This window comes from Thalassophryne amazonica, chromosome 17 (genome assembly GCF_902500255.1).
Source record: "Thalassophryne amazonica chromosome 17, fThaAma1.1, whole genome shotgun sequence".
In the NCBI taxonomy this organism is placed as follows: Eukaryota; Metazoa; Chordata; class Actinopteri; order Batrachoidiformes; family Batrachoididae; genus Thalassophryne; species Thalassophryne amazonica.
In genome coordinates this window covers 76044276-76063540 of record NC_047119.1, presented here as the reverse complement: position 1 = coordinate 76063540, position 19265 = coordinate 76044276, and the positions used below count along the sequence as shown (strand labels likewise).

At 45.0% G+C, this 19265-nt stretch overlaps 2 long non-coding RNA genes across 2 annotated transcripts in view; one reads left to right on the top strand and one right to left on the bottom strand.

The window, feature by feature from the left end:
- Positions 1-780: 780 nt before the first annotated feature.
- Positions 781-19265, top strand: part of LOC117529661 — a 20886-nt gene continuing 2401 nt past the window's right edge. The window contains exons 1-2 of the long non-coding RNA XR_004566064.1: positions 781-874; positions 14306-14386. This is a non-coding gene — a long non-coding RNA (uncharacterized LOC117529661). The remainder of the gene's footprint in view (positions 875-14305; positions 14387-19265) is intronic.
- LOC117529662 overlaps positions 12629-19265 on the bottom strand; it is a 24396-nt gene continuing 17759 nt past the window's right edge. Inside the window, exon 3 of the long non-coding RNA XR_004566065.1 lies at positions 12629-12774. This is a non-coding gene — a long non-coding RNA (uncharacterized LOC117529662). The remainder of the gene's footprint in view (positions 12775-19265) is intronic.

Genomic DNA, 19265 nt, shown 5'->3' with positions numbered 1-19265 from the left:
TTCAACTCAGAACAGAATGAAAATTAAAAAATGCTCCCACGGATGTTTACACCAAAAGATCGCTGATTCGCTCATTTCGCTGTCAATCAAAAAGGAATTCAGCCTCAGACAGATCATCCAATCATCATGCAGAAGCTGAGCGTCCGGGCCGGCCGAGGCCCGCCCACTGCCCCATAGACCCCCAGACACGCTGAGCGTCCGATGGGCGGGACAAAGCCCAGCATTTATCCAATGACTCGTCTCGTTTCGCTGCATGCTTTGTGTCGCTATTGAACTCTGTGGTCGCTCAGCGTCCACACTGTTTAAAGCACTGTGAAGCTGCAGGAATACGTAAATCAATACATACATTTTTCCTTTGCTCGTTTCTCCTCTTCTTTCTTTTTCTTTCAAAATTGGGCACCTGATGGCTTTGATCGTTTCCTATCCATTATTATGTTTTACTCCGTTTCGACCACCTCCTCGTCCAAACATTGAATGACTCCCCCCTCCCCCACTGTGCAGCGTTGTTCACCTAACACGAGAGGTGAGATTGGGGGGGGGCGCTCTGCAGTAACGTAACCACGAACTCCCCCGTCAGGACAACACCCCCCCCCCCCCCGTTTTATTATTTATTTTAATTTTTTTTGTACAGGTTTTTTTTTTTTTGACCGTTTTTTTTTTTCGCACACTCGTGCCGTCCCCCCCGCGATGCCGCCCCGGGTGGCTGCCCAGTCGGACCGCCTCCTGGACCGCCCCTGTTCGTAACTCCACATGTATGAGGTATATTTTTTCACAATAACTATTAGTAAATCTGGCCCTGTGTTTGTAGGCTGCAGAGTCACGCAGGGAGCGGCTGGACAGGGGAAACTCTTTGCCAAGTATCTTGGAGCAGAAGGTGAGAATGTTCCAGTAATTATAATATGCACATTTGCATGCATGTGCATGCACACACATGAAAAACTAATATACATTCAACAACATCAGAAATGCAGGTTTGTTTATGTTCCCATTTTACATGAATTGAAGTTAAAGATTTCCTCTTTGCACAAAAAACCCCCCAAGAAAAACAACTTGTGTTCATTAGACGGGAATGTGCAGTTTTTTTTAAACATCACAAACACACAGATGTCACGGGGTTTGAAGGAGGGTGCCTGGGAACGCTGTGTCAGCTCGGAACACTGTCAACCCGGGACCACCGCATAAGCCCGGGAATGCAGCGTCACCCCGGGAACATCCATTGCTGAACATCCAGTTTTTCACTGAAGCAAGGCAATCTTGTAAGGATTTTATGTGCATGAGATTATCAGTAGTTATTGGCATGTATAGCTGAGTATCATCAGCATAGCAATGAAAAGCAGTCCCAGAATGTCGCCATATGTGCTCAAGGGGTGCTACAGTGGTATGTAAAAGTTTGGGCCCCCCGATGATTTCCATGATTTTCCTTTATAAATCATTGGATGTCTGGATCAGCAATTTCAGTTAAATATATCATATAGCAGGCAGCACGGTGGATTAGTGGTTAGCACTGTTGCCTCACAGTGAGAAGGTCATGGGTTCAATTCCCTCGGCCTTTCTGTGTGGAGTTTGCATGTTCTCCCCGTGTTTGCGTGGGTTTCCTCAGGGTGCTCCGGTTTCCTCCCACATCCAAAGACATGCGGGTTAGGTGGATTGGAATCTTTGAAATTGTCCGTAGGTGTGTGTGTGGGTGTGTTTGTGTTTGTTTGTCTGTTTGTGGCCCTGCAACAGACTGGTGTCCTGTCCTGGGTGTACCCCGCCTTGCGCCCTATGACTGCTGGGATAGGCTCCAGCCCCCCGTGACCCTTAATTGGACTAAGTGGTAGAAGATGAATGAATGAATATCATATAGCAGACAAACACACTGATATTTAAGAAGTGAAATGAAGTTTATAGGATTTACAGAAAGTGTGCAATAATTATTAAAACAAAATTAGTCAGGTGCATAAATTTGGGCAACAAAAAAAAAACCCATCAATATTTAGTAGATCCTCCTTTTGCAGAAATAACAGCCTCTAAATGCTTCCTATAGCTTCCAATGAGAGTCTGGATTCTGGTTGAAGGTATTGTGGACCATTCTTCTTTACAAAACATCTCAGGTTTGTTGGTTTCTGAGCATGGACAGCCCGCTTAAAATCACACCACAGATTTTCAATAATATTCAGGTCTGGGGACTGAGATGGCCATTCCAGAACGTCACTGATTCATGAACATTGTTCTCAAGAATCTGCTGATATTGACTGGAATCCATGTGACCCTCAACTTTAACAAGATTCCCAGTACCTGCACTGGCCACACAGCCCCACAGCATGATGGAACCACCTCCAAATTTTACTGTAGGTAGCAAGTATTTTTCTTGGAATGATGTGTTCTTTTTCAGCCATGCATACCGTCCCTTGTTATGTCCAAATAACTCAATTTTAGTTTCATCAGTCCACAGCACCTTATCCCAAAATGAAGCTGGCTTGTCCAAATGTGCTTTAGCATACCTCACTTGACTCTGTTTGTGGCGTGTACACAGAAAAGGCTTCCTCTGCATTACAGCATCATACAGCATTTCTTTGTGCAAAGTGTGCTGTATAGTTGAACGATGCACAGAGACACTATCATCAGCAAGATCATGTTGGTCTTTGGAGCAGGTCTATGGGTTGACTATGGCTGTTCTCACCATACTTCGCTTCAGCTTATCTGAGATTTTTCTTGGTCTGCCACTTTGGGCCTCAACTAGTACTGTGCCTGCGGTCTTCCATTTCCTCACTATGTTCCTCACAGTGGAAACTGACAGCTGAAATCTCTGAGATAACTTTTTGTATCCTTCCCCTAAACCCTGATGTTGAACAATCTTTGTTTTCAGGTCATTTGAGAGTTGTTTAGAGGCTCCATGTTGCCCCTCATTAGAAGAGATGCAAAGAGGAGAAACATTTGCAAATGGCCACCTTAAATACCCTTTCTCATGATTGGATTCACCTGTGTAAGGAGGTCAAGGGTCAATGAGCTTATCAAACCAATTTTGTGTTCCAATCATTAGTGCTAAATATATTCAAATCAATAACAAAGGTGCCCAGATTTATGCACCTGCCTAATTTTGTTTAAATTATTATTGCACACTTTCTGTAAATACTATAAACTTCATTTCACATCTCAAATATCAGTGTGTTTGTCTGCTATATGATATATTTAACTGAAATTTCTGATCCAGACAACCAATGATTTATAAAGGAAAATCATGAAAATTATCGGGGGGGGCCAAACGTTTGCATACAACTGTATATAAAGGGAGAAATGCAGGGGGCCTAAGACAGACCCCTGTTGAACCCCAAATTTTATGTCACTAAGGTCAGAGATAGTGTTATTGCACAAAAGACAGTGAGAACAACTGGTCAGGTATGACGTCAACCATGTAAGAGCATTCCCAGTAATCCGGTATCAAACACAGCACTGAGATCAAACAGCACCAGAACCGTAGTGGTGTCCGAATCCATTGCAAGCAGAAGATCATTCACCATTTTAAGGCCCAGTCCCACTGGCGTTTAGGAGGATTTGCGTATGGATTGCGCACAAAATTGGCTCATATTTGCTTAACATCCGCAATATGCGTGAAACATGAGTCAGCCGTCACCCGCACACGTCCGCACTTATTCAGATTCAGAAAACTTTATTGATCCCAGAGGGCAATTTGTTTGCAGCATTCCAGAACAGTTCTCACATACGCACAACATACTACCATACATTTCAGTTACAAGTGGAACTCTGGTGGAACAATAAAAATTATACGACATTTAAAAACACCCAGTCCCCTTAGAGTTCATCAATTTAATAGCAGAAGGCACAAAGGAATTTGAGAAACGATTAGTTTTCTGAGCTGGAACATAAAAACGACACCCTGGAGGCATCAAGATGAATTCTGGAGTCAAAGGATGGAGCGGCTGAGCCAGGAGACACTTTGCTTTACTCAGCACTTGTTGCTCCCACAGCGACTGCAAGTCTCTCAATTTAACGCCTGTAATTTTAGAACAGGTTTTGACAATGCCCTGCAGTTTGTTTGTCCTTCACAGACGGGGATTGAAACCAGCAGATAAAAGAAAACGTCAATAAACTTTCAATAAAAGAACAATAAAAATTGGTTAAAATAGTTTTACTCACATTAAAAGAGTTCAGCTTCCTCAGAAGGTAAGTTCTTTGCTGCCCTTTTTTAACAATGCTATCAGTGTTCAGGTCAAACGTCAATTTATCATCAATCATAGTGCCCAGGTACTTGTAGCTACTGACAATCTCTACATTTTCCCCACTAATGACACTAACACTGAGGTGAAGCACGTCTAAAATCAATCACCATGTCTTTTAAAACATTCAGATCAAGGTAATTGTCCTCGCACCACTGGACAAACTGCCCCAGAACAGGACCATGATCCACCTCATCCCCTGACAATAATGAGACCAGGACTGTGTCGTCTGAAAACTTAATCAGAAATCTGTTCTCCTCAGAAGACCTGCAGCCATTTGTGTACAGAATAAAGAGGAGAGGAGACAGGACACAGCCCTGAGGAGACCCGGTGTTAGAGATGGTGGGAGGAGACAAGCAACCATTAACCAAAACACGCTGGACCCAATCAGTGAGAAAATCTAAAATCAATGACAGCAGCTGATCAGGATCTGCAGAGGCATGTTTTTCCATTGCCAGGATTTTTGAGCTGCACAAAATTTTGGCTGCGGATGACATCCGCCTTACATACTCCATAGATACACAATACATACTCAATCTATGCGCTGTATATTCGCCAGAGGTGTCAAGTAACGAAGTACAAATACTTCGTTACTGTACTTAAGTACACTTTTTAGGTATCTATACTTTACTCCTTTACTTATTTTTCTGCCTACTTCTGACTTCTACTCATTACATTTTCACCCAAGTATCTGTACTTTCTATTCCTTACATTTTTAAAACAAACAGCCTCGTTACTCTTGGCTTCAGTTTAATGTTTATATATATATTTCACGTCATGTGCGCCTGTAATCAACTTTTCTGCAGCGCAGCTTTGCTTTGAACCGTGAACCAATCGAAGCAGTGGTTCGCAGATTGAAGCAATGCTTCGACCTATTGCTTCGTTTATTCTTTCTTTCTTTCGCTTAATTTTCCCCTGCTAAAACCCTAAAGAGCATACGTCTGTGAGTATTATTTACCTTTTCTATGTTAAACCGACCTGTTATGGTCTTCTGAAACAGTTGATAGATGTATTTTATAACTTAAAAATGGAAGCAACGCTAACGCGTTAGCATGTCTATGGCATTTTCAATGTTAAAAGTTAGCATGAAGCAGCTCTCATCACGTTCGGGTGCATTTGTTTTCAAATTGTAATATTTCTTACATTTATTTTTGTTTATATATTAATAATCTAATGATTATTATATACAATTTTAGAGAAAGAGGCAAAAAGAACCTGAATAGAAACACAACAGAAAATATAAAAGCAACTAACAATGAACATACATAAATAAATACATACATACATAAATAAATGTTTCCTGTGAACACCTAGTGACTCTCACACCTCCACTTCATCCCTGTTTTATTTAAGTTTAATGACAGTTTGTTTCGGTCAAACCATATTTTCAATGTGTTAATTTCTTCAGTGATTTCCTCCAGAACTATCTGACAAACTAGAAAACTGCTGCATCCTAGTAAGAGCAGAATGCTACTGGAATGAATCTGAATAAGGAAAGTTTGGTTTTTCTCTCACTAAATGGATGCTGCACTCACTGCAGTTTATTGTCTGGAATAGTCCCAGATTGTATTTCAGAGCTTCTAGAATTGAAACATTTTCGTGCAGGTGGTGTTGGGGGGTAATTTTGGGTTTTGGGTCTTGGGCCACATGTAGAACGAATCAGTTTTTAAATTAAGCTTTCAATTCATATAGTGGCATCTACCTTTTTTTTTTTAAAGGTTACTTTATACTTTTATACTTTAAGTAGGTTTTGGAGCACATACTTTTTCACTTTTACTTGAGTAAAGAGGTCAAGTTGATACTTCAACTTTTACCAGAGTGTTTTTAAACTGCAGTATCTATACTTCTACTTAAGTAACAAATGTGTGTACTTTTGACACCACTGATATTCGCCATCATCTGCTGATATCTGCAACTGACAGGGATTTGCGGCTTGGCAGCGGACTGGGACAGTGTGTAAAATGGATATTTTGTGTGCCCATCATGTCCACATCCATCCATCCATTTTCTTCCGCTTTATCCGGAGTCGGGTCGCGGGGGCAGCAGCTCAAGCAAAGCCGCCCATCACGGACTAAAATAAATTGTAGCGACTGCATACAGATTGGCCACGAATAAACCGTTTTTATTACATTTGCTTTGCATCTGATTTGCGGCGGATGCAAATCAGATGCGCTGTGTTCACAGCTGGACGCCGTTCTTTGTTCTACCAGCTTCCACGCACTCTGCGCTGGATGATGCGTATATAAAATAATTATTTCGTGGTGGATTAATCATTTTATTCTGCAAATTGGCCGTTGAAAACGGCTGTAATGACCTCCTGAATCACAGAGGAAGCTGCAGCTGGGCCGTGCTCGCGCGTGCCATTTTTGGCCATTTTTGTTGCGGACGAGAACGAATGCCTGTAATTTGTGTACTCAATTCATGCACAATTAATCCTCTCCCTAGTGGGACCAGGCCCTTACTGAGAATAATCTTTTTGAGCCCCTGCAGTCTGCTTTTAGAAAATCATTCCACAGAGAAAGGTCCCTGTCCCACTGGGGAGAGGATTAATTGCGCATGAATTGAGTATGATGAACAATCACGGTTGTATAACGCATGTAGTGAGGAAACGGATCCGACACATTGCGATTATCATGGCAGTATTACGGGTGTATTATGAATGCATCACGCACGTGTTGCGCGTGCACGCCATCTGCATTGCAGTCATAAAAGAAGCGCACTCGAGCCGTTGGCATCAGTATTCACACCAACAATACTGGCTCTGGAGCATTTCCTGGACTTGGACAAGTTGATTGGAGTAAAGAAGAAGTGAACACATATTGCAGCATTTTGGGATTACCTTTCACTGCTATGCAGATGATACTCAGTTGTACATGCCGATAACTGCTGGTAATCTCGTTCACATAAAATCCTTAGAAGATTGCCTTGCAGCAGTGAGAAGTTGGATGTCTAGAAACTTACTACTTTTAAACTCTGATAAGACTTGCAGAATAAAATGATTAATCCGCCACGAAATAATTATTTTATATATGCATCATCCAGCGTAGAGCGCGTGGCAGCCAGTAGAACAAAGAATGGTGTCCAGCTGTGAACACAGCGCATCTGATTTGCATCTGCCGCAAATCAGATGCAAATCAGATGCAAAGCAGACGTAATAAAAACGCATTATTCGTGGCCAATCTCTATGCAGTCGCTACATCTTATTTTAGTTCTTGATGTGGACATGATGGGCACGCAAAATATCCATTTTACACACTGTCCCAGTCTGCTGCGGATATCAGCAGATGACGGCGAATATACAGCGCATATATTGTGTATGTATTGAGTATGTAAGGCAGATGTCATCCGCAGCCAAAATTTTGTGCAGCTCAAAAATCCTGGCAACAGAAAAATGTGCTTCTGCAGATAATTGCGGACATGTGCGAGTGTTGGCCGACTCATACAAGCATGTTTCACGGATATTGCGGATGTTTAGCGAATATGAGCCAATTTTGTGTGCAATCCATACCCAAATTCTCCTAAACGCCAGTGGGACAGGGACCCTAAGAAGCTGTTCTAGCTTACGGACATGGCTTTCTAAAAGTGTAAAGTAGTATACTATGTGCACCAGAAAATTCAAGAGTGTAGCCAAACTAGCATGAGCTAACCACTAACAAAAATGCTAACCACTCCTAAGATTCACACAGGAGAAAAATCATGAGCTAAAATTCACAGCCGTTACACTGAAAAACTAACAAATGGTAAATGGACTGTATTTATATCAAACTTTTCCATCTGCATCAGACGCTCAAAGTGCTTTACAATAATGCCTCACATTCACCCTGATGTCAGGGTGCTGCCATACAAGGTACTTACCACACACCGGGAGCAACTAGGGGATTATGGACCTTGCCCAAGGGCCAGTCCAGTCCAGTCAGTCTGGACTGAGGATCTTCTGGTCTCAAGCCCAACGCTTAACCACTAGACCATCACCTTCCCACAAATGGTATATTCCAATTTAATCTCTTGCAACTTTTTGTATGATGTTCTGAGTTTTTCTTTTATAACTCTTGGCATGTTAAATGCTATTTATTGAATTATTAATGAATTGTCATGGTGAAAATGTCCTTTTAATCACTTTCCTGTTCTAGGGTGGTTTATAGGAAACCCAGTCATCTTCTGTTTTGTTAGCCAAATAAGAAAAAATGTATATGTCAGTCATTGTATCTGATGTGTGTTTCAAATGACATTCTTTGTAGAATAAAGCTACACCAAGTGGGCGGGGCTTATGACCATGTGTTTTGCGTTCTTTAAAAAGACCCTGAAAGAAAAGAACATGCTCTTAGTCTTCGGCCATCTTCCTTCTCTCTTCCATTTCTCGTGTCCCGACGGTCTCTTAATAAAGGTACTTCATACGCTTTCTTTTTCTGGACTCTCGTCCTGGAGTTGGTCCCTGGGTGCCGGACTGTGGCTGCTCACTGCCCCTAGTGGTTGGATTGTGTCTAACTGTAATTAGGATGATTAAATGCAGAGGACAAGTTTCGTTGTATATATGAGCAACAACAATAAAAGGCCCCTTCTTCTTCTACTCTCATAAAAAACATCTGGATGGGCTATTTTCCTTTTCCAGGATCTCTTTCCATGATTTCATTTATTTACAATGATACACCATTTTCTTCATATATTACATGATTTTGTGAGACAAAGACTTAGGTGAACCCATTTCTAGCACCAAAACAGTTCATCCTGTTGGGGAAAGTGAGGAACACGGACCCACAACAGGGGACGCAAATGAACGGACAATGAAGAAGTCAAATAACAAGGTTTTACTGTTGTGAATTTGCACAACAAACACAACAGATCACAATTGTAAAAATAAACCAATTCCACTGGTGTCGTGTGGGCAGGCTCGACGATAGGAGACGTCCGTCCGAGTCGAACCGGAACCACCCGATTTCCTCTGCCACCGAACCCTGGGAATACTGGAGCCGCCAAGTCCCGAACTCCCAGGTGGCCACTGCCTCCGCTCGTCGGATCCGGTACTGCTGGCGAGGAACAGAAACAGTCAGATGTGGGTGCGGCTGCACCCAGCAACACGTAGGGTGGAAACACCACCTCCACCTCTAGTCACAAACAATACTGCAGTGTAGGGTACTTATCCGATATGAATCTAGTTCAGTCTTCAGCTGTCTTAAGCACAAGCAAAAAGGTTATTCCTTAGAAATGAGATGACTGGCTGAGTGCGTTACCTTCCTGGTAGAACGATATCTCGGCAATGAGATGGAGATGCCGTCCAGCTGATATACCCCTCAGCTGATGGATGTCAGCTGTTTCAGGTGATGGGTGACGGCTGTCACCTGGGCTGCTCCTGTGAGGCGGCAGCACCCTCTGGTGCCTGGAGCCCGCACTCCAGGCGGGGCGCCCTCTGGTGGTGGTGGGCCAGCAGTACCTCCTCTTCAGCGGCCCACACAACAGGACCCCCCCCTCAACGGGCGCCTCCTGGTTGCGAACCGTGATCTCGTTCAGCCCCCTATAATCAATGCATGGACGAAGTCCGCCGTCTTTTTTACCCACAAAAAAGAAACCTGCACCCATCGGGGAGGTGGAATTCCGGATCAACCCGGCGGCTAACGAGTCCCGGATGTATGTCTCCATTGATTCGCACTCAGGCCGTGAGAGGTTGTACAGCCTGCTGGACGGGAACTCACTGCCCGGAACCAAATCAATGGCACAATCATAAGGACGGTGGGGGGGAAGGGTGAGCGCCAGATCCTTGCTGAACACGTCGACAAGGTCATGGTACTCCACCGGCACCGTCCCCAGATTGGGCGGGACTCTGACCTCCTCCTTAGCCTGGGAGCTGGGAGGAACCGAGGAACCTAAACACGCCCGATGGCAGGTCTCGCTCCACTGCACCACTACCCCGGACGGCCAATCGATCCGGGGATTGTGTTTTACCATCCAGGGGAACCCTAAAATCACACGGGAGGTAGCAGAAGTCACAAAAAACTCGATCTCCTCCCGGTGATTTCCTGACACCACCAGAGTTACAGGTGGTGTCTTATGCGTGATCGGAGGGAGTAGGGAGCCATCTAGTGCCCGCACCTGCACAGGCGAGGTGAGCGCCACCAGAGGGAGCCCCACCTCCCTAACCCATCTGCTGTCCAACAGATTCCCCTCCGAGCCCGTGTCCACCAGTGCTGGGGCCTTCAGGGTTGAGTCCTCATAAAGGATCGTAACTGGGAGTCGTGTGGCGATGTGGGTGTGTCCCACGTGAATGTCTTGGCCCACCCCTAGCCCAGTCTCTAGGGGCGTGCGTTGGTGTTTAACCGCTCGGGGCAGTCTCTTACGTGGTGCTCTATCGAGCCACAAACAAAACAAGCTCCGTGGGCCCGCCTCCTCTGTGCATCTGGTGCCCTAAATGTTGCCCTACTCGTGTCCATAGCTTCGTCAGCAGGGGGAGCTGTGGCCCCACGGAGCGCAGGGGCCGTGGAGCGTGGGGAAGGCGGAGCGCGGTCGGAACCGGAAGGGAGAGGGACGGCGTGTGCCCGGCCACGCCCTTTGTCTCGTTCCCGCCGACGTTCTTCTAACCGGTTGTCTAACCGTATGACAAGATCGATGAGCCCATCTAAATCCCGCGGTTTGTCCTTAGCCACCAGGTGCTCCTTAAGAACCAATGACAGTCCGTTTACAAAGGCGGCGCGGAGGGCAGTGCTATTCCAGCCGGACCTCGCAGCCGCGATGCGGAAGTCGACTGCATAGGCAGCTGCGCTCCGACGCCCCTGTCTCATCGACAGTAGCACAGTTGAAGCGGTTTCTCCTCTATTAGGGTGATCGAACACAGTTCTGAACTCCCTCACAAACCCATCATATGTCTGAAGGAGCCGTGAATTCTGCTCCCAGAGCGCTGTAGCCCAAGCGCGTGCCTCGCCGCGAAGCAGGTTTATTACATAAGTTACCTTGCTAGCGTCGGTCGCGTACATAACTGGACGCTGTGCGAAGACGAGCGAACACTGCATAAGGAAATCCATGCACGTCTCCACACAGCCTCCGTACGGCTCTGGGGGGCTTATGTATGCTTCCGGGGAAGGTGGGAGGGGTCGTTGAACGACCAGTGGAACGTCAATGTTACGCACAGGGTCTACGGGAGGGAGAGCCGCAGCGGCGCCCAGAGGGCGCGCTTCCACCTGCACGGCGAGAGCCTCCACCCTGCGGTTAAGGAGGACGTTCTGCTCGGTCATCAAATCTAACCGAGTCATGAAAGCGGTGAGGATCCGCTGCAACTCACCGATTACCCCTCCTGCGGACGCCTGCGCGTCCTGTTCTTCCATTGGCCGTTCAACAGCCAGTTGACGCCCCTCGGGATCCATGACGTTGGCCGAGATATCCTGTTGGGGAAAGTGAGGAACACGGACCCACAACAGGGGGCGCAAATGAACGGACAATGAAGAAGTCAAATAACAAGGTTTTACTGTTGTGAATTCGCACAACAAACACAACAGATCACAATTGTAAAAATAAACTAATTCCACTGGTGTCGTGTGGGCAGGCTCGACGATAGGAGACGTCCGTCCGAGTCGAACCGGAACCACCCGATTTCCTCTGCCACCGAACCCCGGGAATACTGGAGCCGCCAAGTCCCGAACTCCCAGGTGGCCACTGCCTCCGCTCGTCGGATCCGGTACTGCTGGCGAGGAACAGAAACAGTCAGATGTGGGTGCGGTTGCACCCAGCAACACGTAGGGTGGAAACACCACCTCCACCTCTAGTCACAAACAATACTGCAGTGTAGGGTACTTATCCGATATGAATCTAGTTCAGTTTTCAGCTGTCTTAAGCACAAGCAAAAAGGTTATTCCTCAGAAATGAGATGACTGGCTGAGTGCGTTACCTTCCTGGTAGAACGATATCTCGGCAATGAGATGGAGATGCCGTCCAGCTGATATACCCCTCAGCTGATGGATGTCAGCTGTTTCAGGTGATGGGTGACGGCTATCACCTGGGCTGCTCCTGTGAGGCGGCAGCGCCCTCTGGTGCCTGGAGCCCGCACTCCAGGCGGGGCGCCCTCTGGTGGTGGTGGGCCAGCAGTACCTCCTCTTCAGCGGCCCACACAACACATCCACATAAATAAAGCATTTCCAATAAAGATTTGAAGCATTTTATAAAATGCATTTCATTTTTTTAAATTTAGAGCCAAAATATTTCTGCATGAAGTGTTTGAAATTTGTGACAGACATTCTGAAAGCTGACATTCTTTTGAACATTTTGATATGCAACACATTGGCATTGTGCTAAAAAAATACCTTCAAATGGGAATTACAGAATGTATGGTAAATGGACTGCATTCATATCGCGCTTTTCCATCTGCATCAGATGCTCAAAGTGCTTTACAATAATGCCTCACATTCACCGCGATGTGAGGGTGCTGCCATACAAGGCGTTCACTACACACCGGGAGCAACTAGGGGATTAAGGACCTTGCCCAAGGGCCCTTAGTGATTTTCCGGTCAGACTGGGATTTGAACCGAGGATCCCCTGGTCTCAAACCCAATGCTACCACTAGAGCATCACCTCCCCTCTAAAAAAAACACACTGAGACCCCAATTTCCAGACAAACAGTCAATAACTTTTACAAGTAGAAGTGGAAAAGTCTTGTGTGTCCACTACAACTTTCTGATCAGAGATGGGAAAACATTCACATTTTCACTTATATATTTCACCAGACAGACTTTAAACCAACAAAGATGTCAGCGTTGGACTCGTAAACTATTATCAAACTCTTAAAAGAGGGTAAATCATCATGCAATGTTGCAAAAGATGTTGGTTGTTCACAGTCAGCTGTGTCTAAACTCTGGACCAGATACAAACAACATGAGAAGGTTGTTAAAGGCAAACATACTGGTAGACCAAGGAAGACATCAAAGCGTCAAGACAGAAAACTTAAAGCAATATGTCTCAAAAATCGAAAAATGTACAACAAAACAAATGAGGAACGAATGGGAGGAAACTGGAGTCAACGTCTGTGACCGAACTGTAAGAAACCACCTAAAGGAAATGGGATTTACATACAGAAAAGCTAAATGAAAGCCATCATTAACACCTAAACAGAAAAAAAACAAGGTTACAATGGGCTAAGGAAAAGCAGTCGTGGACTGTGGATGACTGGATGAAAGTCATATTCAGTGATGAATCTCGAATCTGCATTGGGCAAGGTGATGATGCTGGAACTTTTGTTTGGTGCCGTTCTAATGAGATTTATAAAGATGACTGCCTGAAGAGAACATGTAAATTTCCACAGTCATTGATGATATGGGGCTGCATGTCAGGTAAAGGCACTGGGGAGATGGCTGTCATTACATCATCAATAAATGCACAAGTTTACGTTGATATTTTGGACACTTTCTTATCCCATCAATTGAAAGGATGTTTGGGGATGATGAAATCATTTTTCAAGATGATAATGCATCTTGCCGTAGAGCAAAAACTGTGAAAACATTCCTTGCAAAAAGACACATAGGGTCAATGTCATGGCCTGCAAATAGTCCGGATCTTAATCTAATTGAAAATCTTTGGTGGAAGTTGAAGAAAATGGTCCATGACAAGGCTCCAACCTGCAAAGCTGATCTGGCAACAGCAATCAGAGAAAGTTGGAGCCAGATTGATGAAGAGTACTGTTTGTCACTCATTAAGTCCATGACTCAGAGACTGCAAGCTGTTATAAAAGCCAGAGGTGGTGCAACAAAATACTAGTGATGTGTTGGAGCGTTCTTTTGTTTTTCATGATTCCATCATTTTTTCCTCAGAATTGAGTGATTCCATATTTTTTTCCCTCTGCTTGGTCTAAAAAAGTAACTCTTACTGACTGCCACAATTTTTTTTTTTCCTGATTTCTTATAGTGTTTCTTAAAGCCAGAAAGTTGCCATTTGAAATGACTTTAGTTTTGTGTCATGTCTGTGATCTGCTTTTTTCTACAAAATTAAACAACTGAATAAACATCCTCCGAGGCCGGTGATTCCATCATTTTTGCCAGGGGTTGTAGAATAACCACAACAATTATGGAATCAGTGTGTTTATGGTCAGAGACTTTAGATGATTTATTTTTCTGCAGGTCTATCCCTATGAAAGCCTCATTGTCACTCACAGAGGACGCTGTAAGCTGCCACCAGGAGTGGACCGCACTCGGCTAGAGGTGAGTGATTCGAAACTGAACATGGGACACAATCGTCATGTACCGACATGCAACCACAAGACACACAACACCGACCAGGTATGACACATCCACCACAGTCCATCATATAACACCGTATCAGTCCATCACATCCACCACAGTCCATCATATAACACCGTATCAGTCTGACACAACCACCACAGTCCAACATATAACACCGTATCAGTCTGACACATCCACCACAGTCCATCATATAACACCGTATCAGTCCATCACATCCACCACAGTCCAACATATAACACCGTATCAGTCCATCACATCCACCACAGTCCAACATATAACACCGTATCAGTCCATCACATCCACCACAGTCCAACATATAACACCGTATCAGTCCATCACATCCACCACAGTCCAACATATAACACTGTATCAGTCTGACACAACCACCACAGTCCAACATATAACACCGTATCAGTCCATCACATCCACCACAGTCCAACATATAACACCGTATCAGTCCATCACATCCACCACAGTCCAACATATAACACCGTATCAGTCCATCACATCCACCACAGTCCAACATATAACACCGTATCAGTCTGACACAACCACCACAGTCCAACATATAACACCGTATCAGTCTGACACAACCACCACAGTCCAACATATAACACCGTATCAGTCCATCACATCCACCACAGTCCATCATATAACACCGTATCAGTCCATCACATCCACCACAGTCCAACATATAACACCGTATCAGTCTGACACAACCACCACAGTCCAACATATAACACCGTATCAGTCTGACACAACCACCACAGTCCAACATATAACACCGTATCAGTCTGACACAACCACCACAGTCCAACATATAACACCGTATCAGTCCATCACATCCACCACAGTCCAACATATAACACCGTATCAGTCCATCACATCCACCACAGTCCAACATATAACACCATATCAGTCTGACACAACCACCACAGTCCAACATATAACACCGTATCAGTCCATCACATCCACCACAGTCCAACATATAACACCGTATCAGTCCATCACATCCACCACAGTCCAACATATAACACCGTATCAGTCTGACACAACCACCACAGTCCAACATATAACACCGTATCAGTCCATCACATCCACCACAGTCCATCATATAACACCGTATCAGTCCATCACATCCACCACAGTCCAACATATAACACCGTATCAGTCTGACACAACCACCACAGTCCAACATATAACACCGTATCAGTCTGACACAACCACCACAGTCCAACATATAACACCGTATCAGTCTGACACAACCACCACAGTCCAACATATAACACCGTATCAGTCTGACACAACCACCACAGTCCAACATATAACACCGTATCAGTCCGACACAACCACCACAGTCCATCATATAACACCGTATCAGTCCATCACATCCACCACAGTCCATCATATAACACCGTATCAGTCCATCACATCCACCACAGTCCAACATATAACACCGTATCAGTCCATCACATCCACCACAGTCCAACATATAACACCGTATCAGTCTGACACAACCACCACAGTCCATCATATAACACCGTATCAGTCTGACACAACCACCACAGTCCATCATATAACACCGTATCAGTCCATCACATCCACCACAGTCCAACATATAACACCGTATCAGTCCATCACATCCACCACAGTCCAACATATAACACCGTATCAGTCTGACACAACCACCACAGTCCAACATATAACACCGTATCAGTCTGACACAACCACCACAGTCCAACATATAACACCGTATCAGTCTGACACATCCACCACAGTCCAACATATAACACCGTATCAGTCTGACACATCCACCACAGTCCATCATATAACACCGTATCAGTCCATCACATCCACCACAGTCCAACATATAACACCGTATCAGTCCATCACATCCACCACAGTCCAACATATAACACCGTATCAGTCCATCACATCCACCACAGTCCAACATATAACACCGTATCAGTCCATCACATCCACCACAGTCCAACATATAACACTGTATCAGTCTGACACAACCACCACAGTCCAACATATAACACCGTATCAGTCCATCACATCCACCACAGTCCAACATATAACACCGTATCAGTCCATCACATCCACCACAGTCCAACATATAACACCGTATCAGTCCATCACATCCACCACAGTCCAACATATAACACCGTATCAGTCTGACACAACCACCACAGTCCAACATATAACACCGTATCAGTCTGACACAACCACCACAGTCCAACATATAACACCGTATCAGTCCATCACATCCACCACAGTCCATCATATAACACCGTATCAGTCCATCACATCCACCACAGTCCAACATATAACACCGTATCAGTCTGACACAACCACCACAGTCCAACATATAACACCGTATCAGTCTGACACAACCACCACAGTCCAACATATAACACCGTATCAGTCTGACACAACCACCACAGTCCAACATATAACACCGTATCAGTCCATCACATCCACCACAGTCCAACATATAACACCGTATCAGTCCATCACATCCACCACAGTCCAACATATAACACCATATCAGTCTGACACAACCACCACAGTCCAACATATAACACCGTATCAGTCCATCACATCCACCACAGTCCAACATATAACACCGTATCAGTCCATCACATCCACCACAGTCCAACATATAACACCGTATCAGTCTGACACAACCACCACAGTCCAACATATAACACCGTATCAGTCCATCACATCCACCACAGTCCATCATATAACACCGTATCAGTCCATCACATCCACCACAGTCCAACATATAACACCGTATCAGTCTGACACAACCACCACAGTCCAACATATAACACCGTATCAGTCTGACACAACCACCACAGTCCAACATATAACACCGTATCAGTCTGACACAACCACCACAGTCCAACATATAACACCGTATCAGTCTGACACAACCACCACAGTCCAACATATAACACCGTATCAGTCCGACACAACCACCACAGTCCATCATATAACACCGTATCAGTCCATCACATCCACCACAGTCCATCATATAACACCGTATCAGTCCATCACATCCACCACAGTCCAACATATAACACCGTATCAGTCCATCACATCCACCACAGTCCAACATATAACACCGTATCAGTCTGACACAACCACCACAGTCCATCATATAACACCGTATCAGTCTGACACAACCACCACAGTCCATCATATAACACCGTATCAGTCCATCACATCCACCACAGTCCAACATATAACACCGTATCAGTCCATCACATCCACCACAGTCCAACATATAACACCGTATCAGTCTGACACAACCACCACAGTCCAACATATAACACCGTATCAGTCTGACACAACCACCACAGTCCAACATATAACACCGTATCAGTCCATCACATCCACCACAGTCCAACATATAACACCGTATCAGTCCATCACATCCACCACAGTCCAACATATAACACCGTATCAGTCTGACACAACCACCACAGTCCAACATATAACACCGTATCAGTCTGACACAACCACCACAGTCCAACATATAACACCGTATCAGTCTGACACAACCACCACAGTCCAACATATAACACCGTATCAGTCTGACACAACCACCACAGTCCAACATATAACACCGTATCAGTCTGACACATCCACCACAGTCCAACATATAACACCGTATCAGTCCATCACATCCACCACAGTCCAACATATAACACCGTATCAGTCCATCACATCCACCACAGTCCAACATATAACACCGTATCAGTCCATCACATCCACCACAGTCCGACATATAACACCGTATCAGTCCATCACATCCACCACAGTCCAACATATAACACCGTATCAGTCCATCACATCCACCACAGTCCAACATATAACACCGTATCAGTCCATCACATCCACCACAGTCCAACATATAACACCGTATCAGTCCATCACATCCACCACAGTCCAACATATAACACCGTATCAGTCCATCACATCCACCACAGTCCAACATATAACACCGTATCAGTCCATCACATCCACCACAGTCCAACATATAACACTGTATCAGTCCATCACATCCACCACAGTCCAACATATAACACCGTATCAGTCCATCACATCCACCACAGTCCAACATATAACACCGTATCAGTCCATCACATCCACCACAGTCCAACATATAACACTGTATCAGTCCATCACATCCACCACAGTCCAACATATAACACTGTATCAGTCCATCACATCCACCACAGTCCAACATGTAACACCGTATCAGTCCATCACATCCACCACAGTCCAACATATAACACCGTATCAGTCCATCACATCCACCACAGTCCAACATATAACACCGTATCAGTCCATCACATCCACCACAGTCCAACATATAACACCGTATCAGTCCATCACATCCACCACAGTCCAACATATAACACTGTATCAGTCCATCACATCCACCACAGTCCAACATATAACACTGTATCAGTCCATCACATCCACCACAGTCCATCATATAACACCGTATCAGTCCATCACATCCACCACAGTCCAACATATAACACCGTATCAGTCTGACACAACCACCACAGTCCAACATATAACACCGTATCAGTCTGACACAACCACCACAGTCCAACATATAACACCGTATCAGTCTGACACAACCACCACAGTCCAACATATAACACCGTATCAGTCTGACACAACCACCACAGTCCAACATATAACACCGTATCAGTCTGACACAACCACCACAGTCCAACATATAACACCGTATCAGTCTGACACAACCACCACAGTCCAACATATAACACCGTATCAGTCTGACACAACC